Source organism: Cornus florida, unplaced genomic scaffold, assembly GCF_030987335.1.
Source record: "Cornus florida cultivar Cherokee Brave unplaced genomic scaffold, ASM3098733v1 CherokeeBrave_3.0.0_Hap2_Chr01, whole genome shotgun sequence".
NCBI classification, from domain to species: domain Eukaryota; kingdom Viridiplantae; phylum Streptophyta; class Magnoliopsida; order Cornales; family Cornaceae; genus Cornus; species Cornus florida.
The window spans coordinates 42,368,774-42,392,655 of NW_026775571.1; the positions used below are offsets into that span (position 1 = coordinate 42,368,774).

The 23,882-nt window shown below is 37.4% G+C and overlaps 1 pseudogene; it reads left to right on the plus strand.

Annotated features, from left to right (window-relative positions):
- The first annotated feature begins 2,012 nt into the window (after positions 1-2,012).
- Positions 2,013-2,110, plus strand: LOC132283573 (small nucleolar RNA R71; annotated as a pseudogene).
- The last annotated feature ends 21,772 nt before the right edge of the window (positions 2,111-23,882 follow it).

Below are 23,882 nucleotides of genomic sequence, written 5' to 3' on the forward strand. Positions count from 1 at the left end.
AACAAATGGTTCTCTAGAGAACTCGTTGGATTTGATTCAAAAGACATTGATGGTCCTTGGTCTATGCAACTCTTGGGCTTCCATGCCCTTTCAAATTCTGCTTTTGAAACAATTTTCTTTGAATCCTTTTTAGTAAGCAAACCATGGGAATGTTCAATATCAAGTAGAGACTCAACTTTATCAAATTCATTGGCAATGCATTTTTCAACAACACACACTTCTTCATGTTTGTCAATGGAATTCGGGGTTGGATTAAAGATATTCAACTTCACCTTCATATGCCTAAATGAGATTTTCATTATCCCCGTCCTACAATTTATGTTGGCATTCGCGGTTGCTAAGAAGGGACGGCCAAGGATAACGGGCATTTGGCTCTTGGGATTCGGAACCGGCTCCGTGTTTATGACAACGAAATCAACGGGGAAGAAAAACTTATCAATCTTAATCAAAACATCCTCAATGATAACCGGGGCTTTTTGATGATTCGGTCGGCAAGTTGTAAAACCACCGACGTTGGTTTTAAGTCTCCTAAGCCCATTTTGACATATATCGAATATGGAAGAAGGTTGACACTTGCTCCTAAGTCTAGAAGAGCCCGATTAATGACATGGTCACCAATGATGCAAGAAGTAGTAGGTGAACCGGGGTCCTTAAACTTTGGGAGAGTGTTATGTTGTAAAATAGAGCGCACTTGCTCGGTCAAGACCACTTTCCTTGGTGCTTGGCTTTTGTTTTTCCTCTTTTGGGTGCAAAGATCTTTCAAAATTTTGGTATAAGCCAGAATTTGCTTAATTGCATCCAAAAGCTTTAGGCTCAAAAGCTTTTTCAAAATTTTTCTTTGAAGAATCTTCAACAAAAGAATTTTTCAAACTGTCACAAGAAATTTTCAAATCATCTTTCAAAGCTTTGTTCAAATCATTTTCCATTACTTTTTCAACAAAGGGTCATGCACATACAATGAAGGAGGAATAGGATGTGAAACGGGACGGGTGTTAACTTTTGGTTGCACCGGTTCACTCTATTCATTGGACATACTCACTTGGTTGTCCACAATTCTTCCACTTCTCAAGGTTGTCACCGCATTGACATATTCGATTGTGTGACCTTCCGATGAGGAATGAGTCTCCACAATAGATTGTTGCTTTGGTGGTGTATTCAAAGGCATCTTTCCTTTCTCTTTCGCATTCAAGGTATTAGCTATTTGCCCGACTTGGGTTTCTAGCTTAGCAGTGGATTGAGAATGGGAATGAAGCAATTGAGTGTTTGCCTCTAGAGTGCCTAGAGCGGTTAACACTTTTTCCTCAAAAGCGGGACTCCTAGAATTTCCTTAAGAATATGATGATTGGTTAGGAAAATGAGAATTAAAGAATTGATTACCATGCGATTGAAATAATGATGATCTAAAACCTTGGGAACCTTGGCCTTACATTGGGGATGGAACATACTTGTTTTGAAAACCACTTTGGGGAGGGTTTGAGCCTTCCCCTTGGTTTTGCCAAGAGAAGTTTGGATGGTTCCTCTAACTTGAATTGTAATAAATGCCATAGGGATTTTTCCTTTGGTTGACAAATGCAGCATTAACTTACTCATGGTTTTCACTTGGCACATGTCCATGGGGACAATTAGAAGTAGAATGTAAAACACTTGAACAAGTCATGCAAGATTCATTAGATGCACGATGATGAACATGATTAGGGGAGGAAGATACTTGATTCAACGAAGTTTGGTTGATCAAAAATTGATCAAACCTATGAGATATGGATTTCATCTCAGCGGCTATGTCATTGGAATTGTCAACTTGATATAAGCCAACATTCTTCCTTCCACCTAGATTTCTACCATTTTTAGAGGATAAAGATCTATGCATTGAATTTTCACTTATACTTTCATACAATTGCCACACATCATCCTCATGTTTATCAAGGTAAGAACCAACCATAGATGCATCAACCATACCCTTGTGACTATCCGGTAAACTTTCAAAGAAATATTGAACTAATTGCCACTTAGGTATGTCATGATGTGGGCATTTCCTAAGCAAATCATTAAATCTTTCCCATGCCTCATGAAACATTTTCCCATCCCTTTGAGAAAATTCACGAATGGAAGTCCTCATGGCATTGGTCTTAGAAACCGGGTAGTACTTTTTCAAGAACTCTTGTTGCATTTTCGCCCAAGAAGTTATCGAAAAAGGCCTAAGATTGTTGAACCAATATTTTGCCTTGTCTTTAAGGGTGAAAGGAAAAAGTTTAAGTCTTAAAACCTCTTCCGGCATGTCCGTGTATTTCACCGTGGAACACACTTCAAGAAACTCAACCAAATACTTATAAGGTTCTTCACTTGGAAGTCCAGATAGTTGGGAAGCATTTGAATGGTTTGTGGTTTAATCTCATAGTGATGTGCTTTAAATGGGGGCAATTGAATGCAAGTGTTCATTGGGCACATAATAGTCTTTTAAAGTAATGGAAGGATTCACAACCGGCGGTGCTAAACGAACACCTTGATTAGCTTGAACCATGGAAGGTTGTGGAGCAAAAATTGGCCGAGGCATTCCCAATGGAATTTGGCCTTGTTGTGGTGGAATGAATGGTCTAGGCAAACCTAACGGTACTTGAATGTTTTCATGGTGCACATTAGGGTGGAGGATGCCTTGTTGGTCTATGTGACCAAGGTCCTCCACATGGTCGTCATTCAATTCCTCAATTAGTGAAATGGAGTGATGAGAATTACCTCTTCCCCTAGGATTACGAACAACTGATTCAAGATGCAAATTAGGAGGGACAAGAGTAGGATTTAATAACCTACGACCATGCATACACTAGCTAAACAAATAACAAGCAAATAACAATCACTTCGCCCCCACAACAAATCAATCAACAAATATTCTCCACATACATTGATCCCATACTCCCATGCTTGAATAATATGCAAAGTAAAAGTAAATTGCCTCTATACAGGCTCACGATTTATCTAAGAATTGAAAAACTTGCTACCACGCGAGCCGACGATTTAATTAGAGATTGAGTTAGAAAGATCTCTCAAAGGGTCCTTAAGCAACTTTAATTAAACTTTTAAGTTTCAAGCCTTGCTATGCTTTGCAATTTTTAGATTTTAGCTCTTTTTTGTGCTTTTGCTTAGCTTCACTTGGCTTCCTTGCTTTCAATTCTCCTTTGCTCAACTTCCTTGCTCAATTCACCTAATCAAATATGAACAAACACAATAAGTAACAAAAGTAAAATAAAGTAAAGACACGATCAAAAGAATACTAATCCCTATTTGTTTCCAAAACACAGCATTACCAATTTGAATCCCCGGTAACGGCGCCAAAAACTTGGTGGCCTGTCGTGGGGTATAACCAAATTTGTGCAAAATAGTGTGGCCAAGTTTTAAATTTATAAATGCTACTACTACCTTTAACTAAAAATATAGGTAGGGTGAGTAAGGATCGTCCCAAGGGATTGTGGGTGCACTAGCAATGAAAACAATGTATAGGGTTAGTAAGTCGAGTGATCAAGAGATGGTGTGTTTGGTTGATTAGACTACAAACTTAACTAAACAAGTTCAATGTAAAATAAGTAATTTAAATGAAATTTAGAGAAAACAAGAGAGTGAGGTCTTGGGGTCTAGAGGTCACCACTAAACATCAACATTCTAGACATTCAATGTATAATTAATAAGGGGAAACATGTGTTTCAATTTGAAAGTGTGTGATTGATTGTTTCAACAAGCATGGGTAACCAATTAAGTATATATTGTCTAAGCAACCTAATAAATAGCACAATACATCAAACTAAGCCATTAATCCTTCCTTTAAGCTCACAATCCAAACACATCACATGGTTAGAGAATAATACTACTTGCATTCATAAGTATGGAACATCAAACAACAAGCATGGATTGTCCTCCCATTTAACAGCTAAGGCAACTACATAATAACTAAGCTAAGGGCATAAAAATTAACTAAAGAAACTAAGGGAGAGGCACAATCCATCAAGACATGAGTATTAACCATCAAATAAACCATAATAGTATTCTATTAAACACTATGCCTTGACAATCTCTAGATCCATAGCATCAACACACATAGACATGCATCAATAACACAAAAACTAGAGATAAACACACGAACATCTATTCTAGCATACATAGACATATAGATAGAATGAAATGATCAATTGGAAGTATTAAACCACATAAATCATTGAATAAACAAGATTCATATATAAAATAAGTGTTAAGACAAGGTTACAACACAAATCCCCTCAACATACAAAGTATTAGAGTCTAGAAGGCATGCTTAGGGCTAACTCTAGCCCCAAGAAGATGTTTAGCCACTTATTGAAGTAGTCATCCAACCCTTAAGACTATCTCCATGGTAGAATGACCTCATTCTTGATGGAAACCCTAGAAGAATGGAAGAACTCCCAAGAATGTGTCTCTAGCTTCTCCTTCTCTCTTTTCTTCCTCTCTAAGAATGTTTCTAAGTCTATGAGATGACATATGAGATATGATGTAAAAGAGGCTCAAAATCCTTATATAGGTAGGTCAAGTGTCACACCCAATGGTCTAGATTCATGCACTAGGGTCCTTACAATGATTGCACCATGAGCCAACTTTTAATGAGCTGGAACTTTTTTTTTTTTTCGGACTTGAGGAGGTTCGATCGATCAAACTATTCTGAGTTCGATCGAACTGTGCTGAGATCCATCGAATGCTGTAGAGATCGATCCATCCTTGGCGGTGCCATTTTGAATAAAGAAAAATCTCTGAGATATTTTGGGATATTTTGGGAAAGAGACAAAAGTGCTAGGTGCGGTGGTAGGTGTGGATAAGATCGAATATTTTCGATCGATCGAATAAATGTTAGATCGATCAAAGTTGGTGGATTCTTTTGGATAAGAACAAAGGCATGGATCCATCTTGATGTGTCCAGATCGATGTTGCTTTGATCGATCGAAGGATTTTTGAGATCAATCGAACATACTAATTTCCACACTTTTCTTCATTCTGTTTCCATTTTGCTCCTTTCTTCCATCCAGCTTGAGTTAGCTTCTTTATTGCTTTTATTTGACTGAATTAACTTATTTTTGGGATAAGTGCCTGAAAAGGGCAATAACATGAAATTAGTTTAAAACGGGAAAGTAAGATAGATAAAGGTTCTAGAATACCTAAGCTGAAGGGGTTTAATTGCGCACTTTTCAGCGCTCATCAGAATTGATCTTCTTCTCTTTGTTGGAAACCCTAAATAAATGGATGAACTCCAAAATGGTATGTGTGTCTCTAATCTCTAAGCTCTCTCCTCTATTCTATTGTTGTATAATGATATATGACTGTAATACCCCTAGTTTCAAAAGGACATAATTGGCAATTAATTATTTTATTTTATTGTATTTTAGTTGTTTGTGTATTCTTAAGCGTTTTTAATTAATTGTTTAAAGGTTTTTAAATTACAATTGTGACTATATGCTTGACTATCTAAATGTTTAATTGGTTAATTGAAATGTTGTTTTAATTGAATTATATATTTAGGTGGCATTTGAATGTGTAATTAAATGTGTTATTTTATTTATTTATCTTTAAAATGAGGTTGGACTTGGATAGGATTAACGAACTATTTGAATAATGTAAATGGGTACAGTTTTTACCCATGGAAGTATATACATGTATATAGTTTTTACCTATGGAAGTATATACATGTATATATGGGTATATATGTATATAGGGTAGTTTTAATTATTGGTATTTATTAATAATTAAACTGGTATTGTTTATCATAATTTAATATATGTTATAATTTTAAGGTTACGTGTATATTCTCACGTATTTAGCCGACTTGGATTATAACTTTTGTGGTTGTTCTTTTCTTTCTAGGATTAGAATTAGAATTAGGGTTTTAGTTTTCTAAACCTATAAATATATCATTAGACGTCGGCTTAGGGTTTGGAATCAATAAAACTTCATTCACAAACACTCGTTCACAAACAGAGAGTTATAGAGAGAAAACAGAGAGAAAGATTGCAAGGAAAACAGAGGGATTTGCCGTCAGGGTTTGGCTGCGGATTAAAGGATGGACCTAGGAGAAGCGAAGGTGGAACAATAGGAGATTGATAGTGAATTGGACATCGTCGGAAAATCTAGGAAGACGGCGACAGAGTTTTTATTCAAAAACCACAGAGGCAAGTTCTATTCTGTCTCTATCCCTTTGTCTTGTGTTTTGTGCATACCTAGATGATCTCTAGGATCTTAATCTGATATTAACTGAATACTATATGCAAAATAAGTGTTATATTGTTTGTCTGTATGTTTTTAGATTCATCGGTATTGTTTCTGCAAGTTGAAATAAATTGCCTTATACTAAAACGTAATAAAATCGGCAATGGTTTTATGGTTCTTTTTAATGCAAACTAGTTTGAATGAATAACTGGGATATCACTAGATGTATATTAGACTGTTAGGATCATTTTGATGAAAAACAGAATGGGTTGAAGCGGCCGGAGACGAAGAAGAAAAGCCGTAGAAGTTGTAGAAGTAACAGCAGCCTCTCAAAGGAGTGAGAGCCGGCTCTCCAAAGGAGAGAGCCAGCTCTAGGGAAAGGAGAGCCAGCTCCCCTTGTGGAAGAGCTGGCTCCCTCTTGTGGGGAGCCGGCTCCATGTTAAAAACTACACAGTATGTGTAGTTCTGTTATGTTTTTTGAGGTTCAGGGTGCTGTGGGGTGAATCTGAAGGTGTGAATGGGTTTCTAAATAATTTTAAATAACCTGTTAAAGTCCCAGAATGGTTAGTCTCTGCTATTAAACTTAATTGACATCATGAAATTTAATCGTTTAATTGTATGTTGTCCATGGAAGTGAAGGATTTAACTGTAGGTTGTTGTTCTAGCAAGTATTACGGGTTGATATGATTATACTCTAAATGTAATTTAGTATAATATGCTCTGATAGGTATCGGATTTGTAATATATCAGTCCCTGAATAGTTAGTTATTTAATCACACACTGTAACCAGATAGGGAATATTTAACTTTATGTTGTGAATCTAGCAAGTTGAAGATTGGTATGGTTGTACGCAAATATAATTGAATGTAATATGCGTGGTTGGTTTTCCAGTTTAAATTATATCATTCTTGGATTTATAATTGACACTTTACTGATTGCTAATGTTGTCAACTGTTAGACTGTATAATGGATTAGTTGAAATTTAAGTTAAATGAAATAAATTATCAACTATTTGGATAGGTTCTGGATTTTGAATGGATGAACTACTAAACTTTGTCTCATCTATTACATGGATTTTGTTATGGATTTTTAGTTGATGAACCATTTAAATTCTATCTTATCAGCTACATGGATTTATGTGGATTGTATTTGGTGTACTGATTGAGTTAATGCATCATTTACGGATCATATGCATGGTATGTACCGGTATGGGACGGTGACATATGGAGGGACGGATTAGATCAAATGCTAATTCCAACTCATTCATGCATATGGAATGGATTAACTAAAACAATTAAATCCTACATGGTTTCATGTCCTGTCAACTAAAACAGTTGAACGACATACTGGATGGTTGTGATATTTCTGTACTAGGATGGATAGGGATTTAATTAAAACACTTAAACCCTAATTATATGTCGTGTCTAAACGACGAACAGTTAACCGTTACAACATTTTATTTGGATGGAATTTATACACATAATAATGTAGGTTAGTCAAAGAAGCTGCACAAGCTGAATGACTAACTGGACCACTTGTTATCTACATTATGTCAAAGAAGCTGCACAAGCTGAATGACTAACTGGATTTCTTAGGGATGGATGGAGTCGGACTTTATATATATATATATATGGTACCGTGATCTAAGCTTGAGTCTCATAATCGACGGTTAGAGAGCGTATATGTAGTAGGATGCGTAGCTAGCTATGTTGGTTGAGGTATACCCTGTTAGGCTTTGGTAGTCATGTCCACTGAGGTGCGTTTTGCATGTTGCCTTCTATTCAGGTTGAGACCCTCAGCATAGTTTTGTGAGAGTCCTGTAGTGTAGATATATATTTATCTATTACGAACTATATTGATATGGTTGAGACATCTAGGATGTATTTGCGTATCGGGTCTTTGTTTAGAGTGTAGTTAGGATAGAACTTGTTTGTGGGCCTGACCCACTCTTATTTTTTAGGTAACGGACGGTTCTAGGTCTTAGAGCTTGTTCGTACTGAGCAGAGACGGCTTCTCATTCTTTTGACGATGCAAGAGTTTCTTTGGGATTTAGCATTGGAGTTCTTCAGTTGTTGATTTCAGTGTTGGAGTTTATTAGGGATCCACTAGATGGATTCCCGAGTAGTATTAGAAATGGAGAGTTAGATGTATCAGAATATTTCTTTATTTTTAAAATTTTATTATGAGGTTTCAATATTTGGATTATCATTCTAATTTCTTTTCAGCAGTTTTATTTATTCCTGTTTTCTTAAGTGTATTATGTGTTCATTTATTGCTAATTGGTTTGATATCCTCGGGTAATCGGGCGTGGGCCTGGCCAACCCTCATCCAAAAATCCAGGGGTATCACAGTTGGTATCAGAGCACTCCAAGTTCTAATGTCCTTAGGGGTGTTTTCGATATAAGACTTCCGCGTTGCGTCTCTTAAAAACTTAGAGCCATGTTAGGATTTGTTGTACTCTCTTTACGGTTCGTTAGAAGGAGCGGATGTTTATTATATTCCATAGTTATAGAATGGTTGACACTAGGAGGAGGATGAGGTCCCCTAACGGAGTAAAGGACTATGTTGTCGAGTTCTTTGCCAGAAATAGAACTTGGGGATTGAAGGTTTAGTTCCAGAGTTGGCACTACTTAGAAAGTATAAGCCATGGAAGGATTAAGGTGTAGGTGTTAGGTCACCGTATGTCGGGGCCAACACAATTTCGGTTGTTCTCAAAAAAGAGATAAGCGAGGAGTAGGAGTCCGAAAAGGATCTAAAGGGAAAAGATTTCAGCATATCCAAGAAAGAGGATACTGGATCTTAAAGATAAAGGATCGCACGAGGGTGATTTCATTCACTAGTGGTATAGTGAATGATACTGGTAGAGTTGGTGTGGATCAATCTACATACAGTTAATTTTCGTAGTATCTCTAAGGGAGATAGATAAAAAGATACTCTTCTGGAGTTTGGGGATTGGATTGGGTTCTTATCAGAACGAAATAAATGATTCTACATCATATTCTAGAGCATTTGGGGATTAGGTTGTGACATTCTACGTTGCTTTGTAAAGCTGTGATAGACGGTTTGCAATCCGCATAAAAGGAAGATAAGGGTTAAGCTTTTGGGTATTTGCTTAGGCAAACGATTATGCAGTTAAGCTATGGTTAATGGATAGGTTTCAAGGTTGGATAATTACCTACGAAATGAACTTTTGTGACCTAATTTGGCAACTTGAGTTCAAAGGAGGTTTTCTTCTCTGGAATGGAGTATGTCTTAAGTAGAATTATATTTTGGTTGTTTTGTGTATTGTGTGTGTCTACGTGTTTCATCTTTGATTGTTATGTGTTTCGGTTTTGTTATTACGTGTTTTATTTTTGTTAATTAGTCCGGATTGCGAGTATGGATTGGTTGGGGACACAAGTATGTGATCAGCCAACTATTGTTTTAATAACATGGAGAAATAACGCTATACACGCTAGGATTTGTGATTATATGATCATAGGATTGGGTAGAAATACAAACTCCTAGTCAATCTGTTGGACCTGGATATGCATCAATATGGTACGCTACTTGGGAAGGGATAGTTAAACTACCAATACGATTCAAATAATCTAAAATGATTAGTTTGATATGCTCTATGCTAGGTAGGGATTCGTTTTTACAACGCTATAGATTCGTTTTTACAAAGTTATAAGAATGATGGTTGTTAATGGTTAGGGATTCGTGAGGTTGTGGTAGGTAAAGATCATTGCAATCCCACTATGGGTCGGATGGAGGATATCGTACTAGTAGGTACTTATTATAATGACGCCAGGAGTGGAAAGCTTCATCAGTCTATTCGTAAACAAGACATTATTCTCGAGAGTGTCATTTGGAGGGGTTGCTGGAGTTGCACTTGGAAGAGGAACCAAAGGTTCTCCACTGTATAAAATATGAAATTTTTTTTAGGGTCACCATTTGTAATAATTAGCTGTTGCTACAGTACTGATAACTATAAGGAGGATGGGAAACGTTCCATATTCAATTGAAATGAGACAAGGAGTCAGTTTGACACTTACTTATATTGGAGAAGGAGAAATAGGATGTGTCAAGGACAAAAAGAAGAGACCGAACGTCTATAGAAGGAAGCGGTGCACGGTGTGTGTGGAAAGTCATAGTGAATTGACTTTCGCTGAATGGAATTACCGGTTGATTTTATTATCGGTATGCTTATCACTAATTGGTGATGCATCATTATAGTTGTTGGGTTAGCTTTTGAGGATGCTCTGATGTAAGCAATGGGTGTAAACAAAAGCTAGTGGTACCAGACCAGTTAATACATCCTGTAGACAAATGGGAAGAAGGATGCAAGGACTGAGATTCACAACTCTTAGTTCTTTATTCATTCTGATGAAAACAAAATGCTTCATGGTTTAAAGCAGAAGGTTTGGAGGATTCTGTTTAGGATATTGGTTAGTTTCTTTAGTAAATCAGCTCAACTCTTATTGATTTTGAACTGGTAGGATATTAGTTCATATGGATAGAGTGGATTATGAGACAACTTAGCTACATCCAAGTGGTAATTAACACTTTACATTAAGTTCTGTCTGATGGAAGGGAGTATGGAAGTGGATGTTCTTAACCACTGAGATGGTAATTAAACCTTCGGATAGTTGTTGAGAACTCAGTGGAACTTATAGCCTGTATAATAAAGACACTTGCTATTACCAAGGTACTAAGGAAGGTTAACTCCAAATATGGGAGCTGACCCTAGTGGAGGGGTTACCTTACTCAGATAGAGCTTAAGGTACTGGAGGAGGATTCGTTGATTCTGTGAATGATGTCGGAGTGACTGAGATGTAAAATTCGAACATTTTCTCGAGGCACTCAGACGATTATAAGGAACATCAAGACATTAAATGTCAGTTCTAGTGAACAGGTTTGGAAAGAGACATGTATATAACTGTCTATACGAGTAACACCTGTTAGACAAGGGGTGTAAAACTAGTCAGGAGTGGATGCTTAGTCAAGAAGATCGACATTTATTGGAATTTTAATTCCATACGGATTAAGAGTGGTGGATTGAGCATGTTTGCTGATGGACATTAACTCTCGTAATGTTCACTTTTGTACTTTGCATTAGTTCTACATTGCACTGATAATAAAGGTATAGCTGTGCTTCATATCTCTAGACAGAGGATTGGATCAAGAATATACATTTGTTCATAGAGGAGATACTTGGGATAGATATCTTAGGTTTTTATGAAAAGTTGGAAGTGCTTATTTCACTTCTCATATTGTTGACACAAGAAGGTTCGTATGACCATGTTTGAGGTTTTTTTTTTTATATATATTTTTTTATTTATTATTTTATATTAATAAAGCAGACCTCATATCTGTTGGTTTGTAATGGTAGTAAGGGTTGTACAATAAAACCTTGGCTTCATTAACGGAAACATCAGAGAGAAATACTCTTCTTTGTAATGGATTGCGCGCCATTTGGAGGTGGCCGTATGATTTTGTTAATCGTTACACTCATACATTAGCGTTTTCTATCAGGAAACAGTTGATTAGGATGTCTTCTATATCAGACACAAGGTGCGTTATGGAGGAAGGTCAATTTTTTTATATTATTTGTGTGAAAATACAACTTACGTGTTGAATACTATTTGTGTTTCCTTTATATCAGACCCACAAATTTTCGTGGAGGATTTGGCATTCAGTGGAGCTCCTACACAGAGGCAGCGTCCACAATGGAATGGAAATGAATTTTAATAAAAATAATTCAGAGTTTCGTGAATTCTGAGGATGGAATTCCTTTTGTTAGGGTGGAAGAATTTAATTCCCCTAGTTTCAAAAGGACATAATCGGCAATTAATTATTTTATTTTATTGTATTTTAGTTGTTTGTGTGTGCTTAAGTGTTTTTAATTAATTGTTTAAAGGTTTTTAAATTACAATTGTGACTATTTACTTGATTGTCTAAATGTTTAATTTGTTAATTGAATTGTTGTTTTGATTGAATTATATGTTTAGGTGGCATTTGAATGTGTAATTAAATGTGTTATTTTATTTATTTATTTTTAAAACGAGGTTGGGCTTGGATAAGATTAACGGACTGTTTGAATATTGTAAATGGGTACAGTTTTTACCCATGAAAGTATATACATGTATATAGTTTTTCCCATGGAAGTATATACATGTATATATGGGTATATATGTATATAAGGTAGTTTTAATTATTGGTATTTATTTAAAATCTAACTGGTATTGTTTATTATAATTGAATATGTGTTATAATTTTAGGGTTACGTGTATACTCTCACGTATTTAGCCGACTTGCATTATAACTTTTGTGGTTGTTCTTTTCTTTCTAGGATTAGAATTAGAATTAGGGTTTTAGTTTTCTAAACCTATAAATATATCATTAGACATCGGCTTAAGGTTAAGAATCAATAAAACTTCATTCACAAACACTCGTTCACAAATAGAGAGTTATAGAGAGAAAACAGAGAGAGAGAGATTGTAAGGAAAATAGAGGGATTTACCGTCAGGGTTCGGCTGCGGATTAAAGGATGGGCCTAGGAGAAGGGAAGGTGGAACAATAGGAGATTGACAGTGAATTGGACATCGTCGGAAAATCTAGGAAGACGGCGACAAGGTTTTTATTCAAAAACCACAGAGGCAAGTTCTATTCTGTCTCTATCCTTTTGTGCCGTGTTCTGTGCATCCCTAGATGATCTCTAGGATCTTAATCAGATATTAACTGAATACTACATGCTTAATAAGTGTTATATTGCTTGTCTGTATGTTTTTAGATTCATTGGTATTGTTTCTGCAAGTTGAAATAAATTGCCTTATATTAAAACGTAATAAAATCGACAATGGTTTTATGGTTCTTTTTAATGCAAACTGGTTTGAATGAATAACTGGGATATCACTGGATGTATATTAGAGTGTTAGGATCATTTTGATGAAAAACAGAATGGGTTGAAGCGGCCGGAGAAGAAGAAGAAAAGCCGTAGAAGTTGTAGAAGTAGCACCAGGCTCTCAAAGGAGTGAGAGCCGGCTCTCCAAAGGAGAGAGCCGGCTCTAGGGCTAGGAAAGCCGACTCCCCTTGTGGGAGAGCCGGCTCTAGGCTAGGGAGAGTCGGCTCCATGCTAAAAACTACACAGTATGTGTAGTTCTGTTATTTTTTTTGAGGTTCAGTGGCTGCGGGGTGAATCAGAAGGTGTAATGATTCTAAATAATTTTAAATAACCTGTTAAAGTCCCAGAATGGTTAGTCTCTGCAATTAAACTTAATGGACATGATGATATTTAATTGTTTATTTGTATGTTGTCCATGGAAGTGAAGGATTTAACTGTAGGTTGTTGTTCTAGCAAGTATTACGGGTTGATATGATTATACTCTAAATGTAAATTAGTATAATATGCTCTATTAGGTATCAGATTTGTAATATATCAGTCCCTGGATTGTTAGTTATTTAATCACATACTGTAACCGGATAGGGAATATTTAACTGCTTGTTGTGAATTTAGCAAGTTAAAGGATTGGTATGATTGTACGCAAATATAATTGAATATAATATGCGTGGTTGGTTTTCTAGTTTAAATTACATCATTCTTGGATTTATAATTGACACTTTACTGATTGCTAATGTTGTCAACTGCTGGACTGTATTATGGATTAGTTGAAATTTAAGTTAAATGAATTAAATTATCAACTACATGGATATGTTCTAGATTTTGAATGGATGAACTATTAAACTTTGTCTCATCTATTACATGGATTTTGTTATGGATTTTTAGTTGATGAACCATTTAAATTCTGTTTTATCAGCTACATGGATTTATGTGGATTGTATTTGGTGTACTGATTGAGTTAATGCATCATTTACGAATCATATGCATGGTATGTACCGGTATGGGATGATGACATACGGAGGGATGGATTAGATCAAAACGTTAATTCCAACCCATTCATACATACGGAATGGATTAACTAAAACAGTTAAATCCTACATGGTTTCATGTCTTGTCAACTAAAATAGTTGAACGACATACTAGATGGTTGTAATATTTCTGTACTAGGATGGATAGGGATTTAATTAAAACACTTAAACCCTAATTATATGTCGTGTCTGAACGACGAACAGTTGACCATTATAACATTTTATTTGGATGGAATTTATACATATAATAATGTAAGTTAGTCAAAGAAGCTGCACAAGCTGAATGACTAACTGGACCACTTGTTATCTACGTTATGTCAAAGAAGCTGCACAAGCTGAATGACTAACTGGATTTCTTAGGGATGGATAGAGTCGGACTTTATATATATATTTATGGTACCGCGATCTGAGCTTGAGTCTCATAGTCGACGGTTAGGGAACGTATATGCAGTAGGATGCGTAGCTAGCTATGTCTGTTAAGGTATACCCTATTAGGCTTTGGTAGTCCTGTCCACTGAGGTGCGTTTTGCATGTTGCCTTCTATTCAGGTTGAGACCCTCAGCATAGTTTAGTGAGAGTCCTGTAGTGTGGATATATATTTATCTATTACGGACTATATAGATATGGTTGAGACATCTAGGATGTATCTGCATATCGAGTCTCTGTTTGGATTGTAGTTAGGATAGAACTTGTTCGTGGGCCTAACCCACTCTTATTTTTCAGGTAATGGACGATTCCAGGTCTTAGAGCTTGTTCGTACTGAGCAGAGACGGCTTCTCATTCTTTCGATGACGCAGGAGTTTCTTCGGGATTTAGCATAGGAGTTTCTTCAGGATTTTGCGTTAGAGTTCTTCAGTTGTTGATTTTTGTGTTAGAGTTTATTAGGGGTCCACCAGACGGATTCCCGAGTTGTATTAGAAATGGAGAGTTGGATGTATCAGAATATTTTTTTATTTATAAAATTTTATTCTGAGGTTTCAATATTTGGATTATCATTCTAATTTCTTTTCAGCAGTTTTATTTATTCCTGTTTTCTTAATTGTATTCTGTGTTCGTTTATTGTTAATTGGTTTGATTTCCTCGGGTAATCGGGTGTGGGCCTGGCCAACCCGCATCTAAAAATCCGGGGGTATCACAATGATCTCCCTCCCTTGTAATTATGGCTTAAAACCCTTATATAGGTAGCTCCAATGTCACACCCAATGGTTAAATTTCGTGCACTAAGGCCCTTTCAATGATTGCACCATGAGCCATCTTTTAATGAGCTAAGACCTGTTTTATTTCAAACTTAAGGAGACTCAATCGATCAAATTCTAACCAGATCAATCAAAGTATGATCAGATCCATCAAAGTATGACTAGATCGATCAAATCTTGGTGGCGCCTTTTTGGAATAGGACAAATCTGAGATATTTTGGGAAAAAGACAAAAGTGGTAGGTGGGGATAAGATCAAAAAAGTTCAATCAATTGAAAGAAAAGTTGGATCGATCAACGATGGAAATTCTTGAGGATAAGGACAAGGGGTTTGATCTATCTTGGTGAGGCTAGATCGATCACTGTGAGATCGATCGAAACAAGCACATGAACATCTATTCTAGCATACATAAACATATGGATAGAATGAAATGATCAATTGAAAGCTTTTAACCACATAAATCATTGAACAATCAAGATCTATATATATCAAAGTGTCAAAACATTAATTACAACACTAATCCCTCAATAATACACAAGATTAAGATATAGAAAGCATGCTTGGGGCTAACTCTAGCCCCAAGAGGATGTCTAGCCACTTATGGTGATATTGCTCTAACCTTCAAGGGCTAACTCCATAGAAGAGATTTACTCCTTGGTTGATGAAGAGTCTCCAATGGTGTCTCTAGCCTCCTCCTCCTCTAAACTTGCCCTCCAAGAGAATAAACCCTAGAATTGTATATGTCTCAAAAAGTGCATCATTTCCTTTAATAGGTAGGTTAAGTGACACATAAAATGAGCCGGGGTCATGCAAAGAGTATTCTCTAATGATTGGATAGAGGACGGATTGAACAAGCTGGAAATTTAACTTTTCGCACTGGAGGAAGTTCGATCGATCGAACCTTGGACTTGGATCGATCGAACTGGCTGAGATCCATCGAACTTAGGTTAGATCGATCCAACTGGTTGAGTTTTTTGGGAAAAGACAAATTCGAGATATTTTGAGAGATATTTTTGGGAAAAGGACAAAAGTGGTTAGTGGGTGGTACAACTGTGGATAAGATCAATCATTTGAATAAGAACAAAAGTGTTCGATCGATCGAAGGGTGGTGTTGGATCGATCGAACTTTGGACTTTTTGCTTTGGGTATAAGCTTAGATCTATCTTGAAGTACTGAGATCGATTATTGTTCGATCGATCGAACCTTGAAGTTGGATCGATCGAACTTTGCTGTTTCCAACCTTTGGCTTCATTTGCTTCCTACTTTCTCCACTTTGCTCCTTTTTTGTTTAATCCCAGAATTGCTTCAATTAAGCTCTTATTTGGCTGAGTTAGCTTATTTTCGGGATAAGTGCCTGAAAATGGAAATAATACGAAATCAATCTAAAACAGTAAAGTAAGATAGATAAAGGTATTAGAATGCCTAAGCTTAAGGGGTTTAAATACGCACTTTTCAGCGCTCATCACACCCCCAAACTTAAATATTGCTAGTCCCTAGCAATGACCTAGAAAGTAAAGGAATGAAATGAACAACTATATAAGTATGAATCTAGAAAACAATAACTGGATAACGTTACTTTCGTAGGGAACATGATTGCACTTAGCATATGCAACAAGCCTTTTAAACCTCTAGGTTACCCCTAGTGGATGAGTGAAGTCTCGTGAGGGTTTCCAGAAATGATACCCACAAACATTAAGCTCATTCTTTCAAAAGAGGTACCAATATTGCAAACAAGCATTTGGAGAAAACTATCTCAAGTATGCAATTTTTCAAATATTTCCAAGCAATCTCTCAAAATCTCAACATCAAGTAAGCAAGTATGGTCCTCCACATATCAAGAAAATGATCATGCAAATCAAAACAACTCTAGAATTCTTTTGAGTGGACCGACATCAAATGTGTTGCTATCTAACCCAACTAAAGAATTAATCACATCCTTACCCTCAAACTAGCATACAAATCTAGTACCGATCATCAAGACAAAAAGTGGACCTTTTATTAAAGCTTATTGTTTTAGGTGCACTTATTCTTTTCACTCTTTATTTATTTATTTATTTATTTATTTATTGAGGGTCAAAGATGGAAGCATAGTGCAATATAGTGATCTATTAAGCTTTCTAGCGATTCATGAGGTCGAGCGTTAGGTCAATGACTCCCAAACCAGACGGCTTTAGGGCATTAGGCATTCAAATACCCTTACGGACTTACAAGCTCAAATCGATTAGGCTACAAATCAAGACAACCTCCATCTAATCATTTCTCACTTCTCACCTTTTGGGAGAAGTCCTCACTTTTTATTGCTTTTGCAACCTCTTTTTTTTTTTTTTGAATGAACAAGTTCAATTATTAACCTAGAGTTTGGGCCCTTCACCTTTCAGCGCGAGAAATTCAATGCTTGATGAGGTTAGAATCCCGGCTACTTAGTGAAAAGGAGTTGTTGTCTACGTTATCAAGAATGAAAGCTTTCAATGCACTACTAGTCCAATTGGGATATAACCAATTCAATAATCAACAAAGCATGTACCCCACAAATGAATGCTAGTGTACGCCTGTGCTAGTGTAGAATCCTAGAATGAATCTCAAAATAATCACAAAATCAAGATGATGTGGACCACAAGTGTAAGCAAGATATCAATCTTTCGAAAAATTTACTCCTAAATGGCTTCCACAAGGCATACAAGGAGTATTGGACTCTCCAGTTAAGCAATTTTTAAATTTTAAGCAATATAGTCCTCCAAATATCAAAATCATAGCTAGATATGGACCAATCATAGAAATATCCCTCAAATACACAAGTCATGCTCAGAATTTTGAATTTAAAACTAACACTGTAAAGCACCATTCCCCCCAAACTTAAATGGCACAATGTCCTCAATGTGCAAGAGAACAAGGGAAAGAGTATACCAGTGCAACTAAGGCATAGAATGATCGGGACTGAAGTATCCAAAGTGGGTGGCATGGCCCCCCCAAACTTGGGATGAACTGTGGTCCTGAAAATTGGCACTTGGATAAACTCATCAGATAACAAAATAGGATAATTAGTGCACAGTGGACATGCAAGTGTAAATGGGATAAACAGATGAATAAATGAGAGAGGTATAAGGGTGGTCTTGAAAATTGGAAAGCACTCTCTCACTGAAGTCACTGTGATGCACATGATGGAGTCAAACGTACAGATATGAGAATATAATATATGACATCCATGGCAAAAACAGATATATATATAAAACAGATAAAGTGCAGGTACAACAAAAATATCAAAGCCGACAGACCGGCTGCAAAAATAATAGTACTGTAGAGTGACAAAAATAAAGTATCAATAGTAGAGAGGGATCATGAGATAGAAGGAACTGGGAACTCAGGAGGATGAGGTAGGACGGGCAGGTCGGGCTCCGCGGATATCTCTGGATAGATCTCAGAACATAGTCGCGACATCCGTACGAAAGGCAGCAAAATCAGCTCTATGGGTTGTAAGATCAGCTCGTATGGCAACAACAGCATCCTCAAGAGTCTGCAGGCGTACTCCAAAGCCGGGGGTCAGATCTGGAGCCTCAAGCATAGAAGAGTCAGAAGAAAGCTCCTGAGTCTGCTTCTACTCGTGAATGGGCGACCCAGCTAGAGAGTACTGCTCTGTGTCGTCTGCAGGGCGCTCTAAATCAATATCTATATGCTCAGTAGCTAGATTGACTGGTGCATTGTCCGCTGCGGCTGCCTGAGCTGCTGCATCTGCCTCCTCAGCCTCTAGCTCCTCTGCAGCCATTACCGCGTGGCCCTGCAGCCTAGTAATAATGGCGTTGTAGCTCTTAGTCTAGTCCTTCTTCGGAAAGTGATATGAACCTCTCTCGGGGTGCTCCCGAGGATGAATAGGGTAGCGCTGGTCGATAAGAATCTGGGTGATAAGGTGGCTGAATGGGAGAGACTTAGCCCGTCCGGGCGTCTCCTTGCTAATATACTCATCATATAGCTTCCTCATCACGCTCTAGATGAGCGCGGGAATGGACACCCAATGCTCAGTGTAGAAGGCGTAGAGGGCTGTCAAATAATCTCCCTTCCTCTGAATCTTGTGCCCTGCCATGTAGATGTTCCGGAAGAGCACGGAATCAGTGAACCACAGGTCATCTGGAAGGAATGTTCGGGTGACGAAGGTTTCGCCAGCGGCATGGTGACCTGTAAGAAAGACCACCATGTCGGCATATGAAGGCTTATATAGCCTCAGATATGTCTCCTGAAGCTCTGGAGGACAGCGGTGTGGGCAGTGGCACGAGCGAGCCAACGAGTCCACTGTGATAGTGATCTGATGGCCATCTACAGAAGTGAGCAGCTCTACTGTGGTACACGGGGATGGTCGGTGGTTTTGGTAGAACAACTGTACCAGCCGCGGGTAGACTGGCTCTGTGACTAGGGCAAGAATAACTGTCGGGCCCCTCTGAATGATATCGTGGTAAGCTGATCGGGTCAGCACCAATCTCGAGAAAAAGGCCGTGTCGAACACTGACTCATGGTTGACCGCCATATGCGCATATCTGGGCATGGGCCTATCACACTCTTGAGCTGGCTGGTGTGGTGGAGATGGTACGGGTGAATGCTCAGCTCCAGCGCGTGGTGGAGATGGTGATGGTGTAAATGCAGGATGAGCCACAGAGGTGGATGGCATATGGTCATCCTCAGCCTCATGAGATGGTGATTGAGGTAGAGTAGCCTGTGCTGGCTCCTGCTGTGCATGAGAGGGCTCTGCTGGCTCCTCTGTCCATGGTCTGATATGGCGCTGAGGCCCGTATTGCCTATTAGCAACGCTCTTCCTCTTAACCATGGCCTGCAAAAAGAAAAAGAAAAACTTGCAATGGGAGTTAGTGCCAGAATAAGAAATTTTAAGCATAATATAGAAACATGTATGTCAAGTAAAATAGACAAAACAGATATGACATGGATCTATGCAAGTGGCAGGATGTGAAGCATGCTAAACAATGTAAGTATGAAATGCATCAAATCTGGAATATCACAGGCATTGGGCATAAATGAGATAGCATGAACATAAGATATGAAGAATGAAGTGTGTGTGTGAGATCTGTGAAGTTCGATCAATCAGAAAAAGAAGTGAGATCGATCACAAAAGTTGGATCGATCTGTGACTTTGGAAGCAAGGGGCCCACACGAACGTGTTCGTGGGCCCATCAACACAACACATCATCAAAAATTATCACCCAATCATGGCCCATCCTCCCAAACACATATATATACATACGAAGCCTATACACATATATATAAACATGGAAACTCAGTGCTTCGAAGCTTCAAAAATGGTGATTTAATCATGAAAATGGCATGGATTCGACACATAGATTATGTATGGATGAGATTGAAGCTTAAATGAAACATGAGATGCTCGGATCTTACCTCAAATCGAAGGAAGAAAAGTGGATACGAAGATTGGATGAGATCCGAGATGAAAGAGGTAGATGTGAAGCTTGGATCTTGTCGGAGAACTCGCCGGAGATGAAAGAGATGAGGTTGCACAGTGGCGATGAAGAGGGGTTGGGGTTTGGAGGGTTGGATCGATCTAAATAATCGATCTTGAGACCCTCCAGGTCTATTTTTAAAAACATTTCCGGCAGAGTTCGATCGATCGAACTGAGACTTCAGATCGATCGAACTTTGATGAACTCTCTTTAAAGTATTTTTGAATTTTTTGAAATTTTTGAAAAATGCAAAACTAAAATTAAAAATTAGAATTAAAATTAAAAATTGTAAAATAAAATAAAATAGAATAAAATATTTTTGGATTTTTTTTAATTGAATAATAAATAAAATAAAACAAAATCTTTTTGTATTTTTGAAATATTTTTGGGAAATAAAATAAAATGAAAATAACATAAAATAAAATAAAAATGAAAATATTTTTGGATTTTTAAAATTCGAAAAGTCAAAACAAAGTCAAAATAATGAAATGAAGAACTAAGATTGATCGAAACAAGAGTTCGATCGATCAGACAGAGAGTAAGAATATGCAGGTTTTTGGTTCAGAAAATTGGCTAAGTGTTGGAACTTGAAGATCGATCTTGGAAGTTGGATCAATCGAAAAACTTCAGATCGATCTTGGAATGTTTCGATCGATGAGACAGAGAGCTGAAATATGCAGGTTTATGCAGGCTCAAAATTTTTCTAAGTGTTGAATCATGAGATCGATCAAACTTTGAAGTTGGATCGATCGAAGGTCTCTTAATCGTTCTAAGAATAAGTTCGAACGATAGGACAAAGAGGTGATTTGGATGCAGGTTTCTGCAAGTCGAAAAATTTTCTCAGTGTTGGATGCAGAATGAAGTTCGATCGATCGAACTATGCAGAATGCTCAATAATGACATGAAAGCTCATGCAATCTTCACCAAAGTTCCTATCAATGCATATAAACCAAAAACAAGTATCTAGACTTCGCAAGAAATGAAATGAAAGATAGAAATGAGGGAGGAATAGGGTTTTGACACCCTACAAAATGTTTTTGCTAGTCTTTAACGTATCTAGCAAGACATTGGGCTCTTTTAGCCCGGATCAAAGATCTTATAATGGATCCCCTCCTTGTTGGGGTAATAGATGCTTTGAACTCCACCCAACAAATGGTTCTTTGAAGAACTTGTTGGATTAAGCTCAAAAGAAACTTTTGATCCTTTGTATATGCAATCACAACCTTTGGCCTTCCATGCCCTTTCAAAGCAAGAATTTGAAACAAGACTTTAAGAATGCAAGGTTGAAGATGATCCCTTTGAAGTTTTGGTCTTACATAAAAGCTCATTTCCTTGACATTGAAGATCGTGACATTTATCTACAACATTAACCTCTCATTCATATTTGTCAAATGAATTGGGTGTGGGATTAAAGATATTCAAATTCACTTTCATGTGGCCAAATGAGATCTTCATTATCCCCGTCCTACAATTGATGTTGGCATTAGCGGTTGCGAAGAAGGGACGGCCAAGGATAACAGGAATTTAGCTCTTAGGATTGGGGGCCGGTTCCGTGTCAATGACAACGAAATCAACCGGGAAGAAGAATTTGTCAATCTTTATCAAAACATCCTCAATTATACCCCTAGGCTTCTTAATGGATCGGTCGGCAAGTTGCAAAACTACTGACGTCGGTTTTAATTCACCTAGGCCCAATTTGACATAAACCGAGTATGAAAGAAGGTTAACACTTGCTCCTAAGTCAAGAAGTGCCCGATTAATTATATGATCACCAATAATGCATGATGTAGTGGGTGAACCGGGGTTCTTAAATTTTGGCAAAGTGTTATGTTGCAAAATTGAGCTTACTTGCTCAGTCAAAACCACTTTTCTTGGTGTTTGGCTCTTGTTTTTCCGCTTTTGGGTGCACAAGTCTTTCAAGAATTTGGCATAAGCCGGAATTTGCTTGATTGCATCCAATAATGGAAGATTGACTTTTACTTGCCTAAACATTTCCATAATTTCATTGGTTTTTGTCTTTTGCTTGTCTTTTGAAATGAATCCTTTTAAGGCATCCGAAAATGGAATTTTTGGTTCAAACACTTTTTCAGAATTTTCTTTTAAACTCTCTTCAACACAAGAAGTTTTTAAATTATTTTTCAACAAAAATTTTTCAACATCATTTTTCAAAACTTCTTTTTCAAACACATTTTTTAAGACTTTCGCATTCACAAGATCATGTATATGCAATGAAGGAGGAATGGGATGTGAAATGGGACGGGTGACAACTTCAGGTTGCACCGGTTCACTCTCTTCATTGGACATTTCAACTTGATTGTCCACAATCCTACCACTTCGCAAGGTAGTCACCGCATTAACATGCTCAATGGTGTGGCCTTCCGATGAGGAATGGGTTTCTACAACACATTGTTGCTTAGGTGGGGCATTAATAGGCATCTTTCCCTTCTCTCTTGCATTGAGATTGCTTGCTATTTGCCCTACTTGGGTTTCTAGCTTCACAATAGATTGAGAGTAAGAATGAAGCAATTGAGTGTTAGCCTTTAAAGTGCCCAAAGCATTTAAAACTTTTTCTTCAAAAGCGGGACTTCTAGTATTTCTTTGGGAATAAGATTGGTTGGGAAAATGAGAATTACCAAATTGATTCCCTTGTGATTGATAAAGTCTATAACCTTGGGATCCTTAGTTTTGAAGTGGAGGTGGAATGTACTTCCCTTGAAAACCACCTTGGGAAGGGTTTGAGCCCTCTCCTTGGTTTTTCCAAGAGAAATTCGGATGATTCCTCCAACTTGGATTATAGTGAGTACCATAAGGATTGTTCCCTTGGTTCACAAAAGCTGCATTGACTTGTTCATTAGGTTCATTTTGCATTTGTCCGTGAGGACAATGAGAAGTAGAATGAAGAACACTAGAACAAGTTATACATGTTTCATTTGATGCACGATGAGAATGGTTAGGGAAGGAAGATACTTGGTTCGCCGAGTTTTGGTTAATAAAAAATTGATCAAACCTTTGAGATAAAGACTTCATTTCGACGGCTATTTCATTTGAATGGTCAACTTGATATAAGCCAACACTCTTCCTACCTTGTGAATTTCTACCATTCTTGG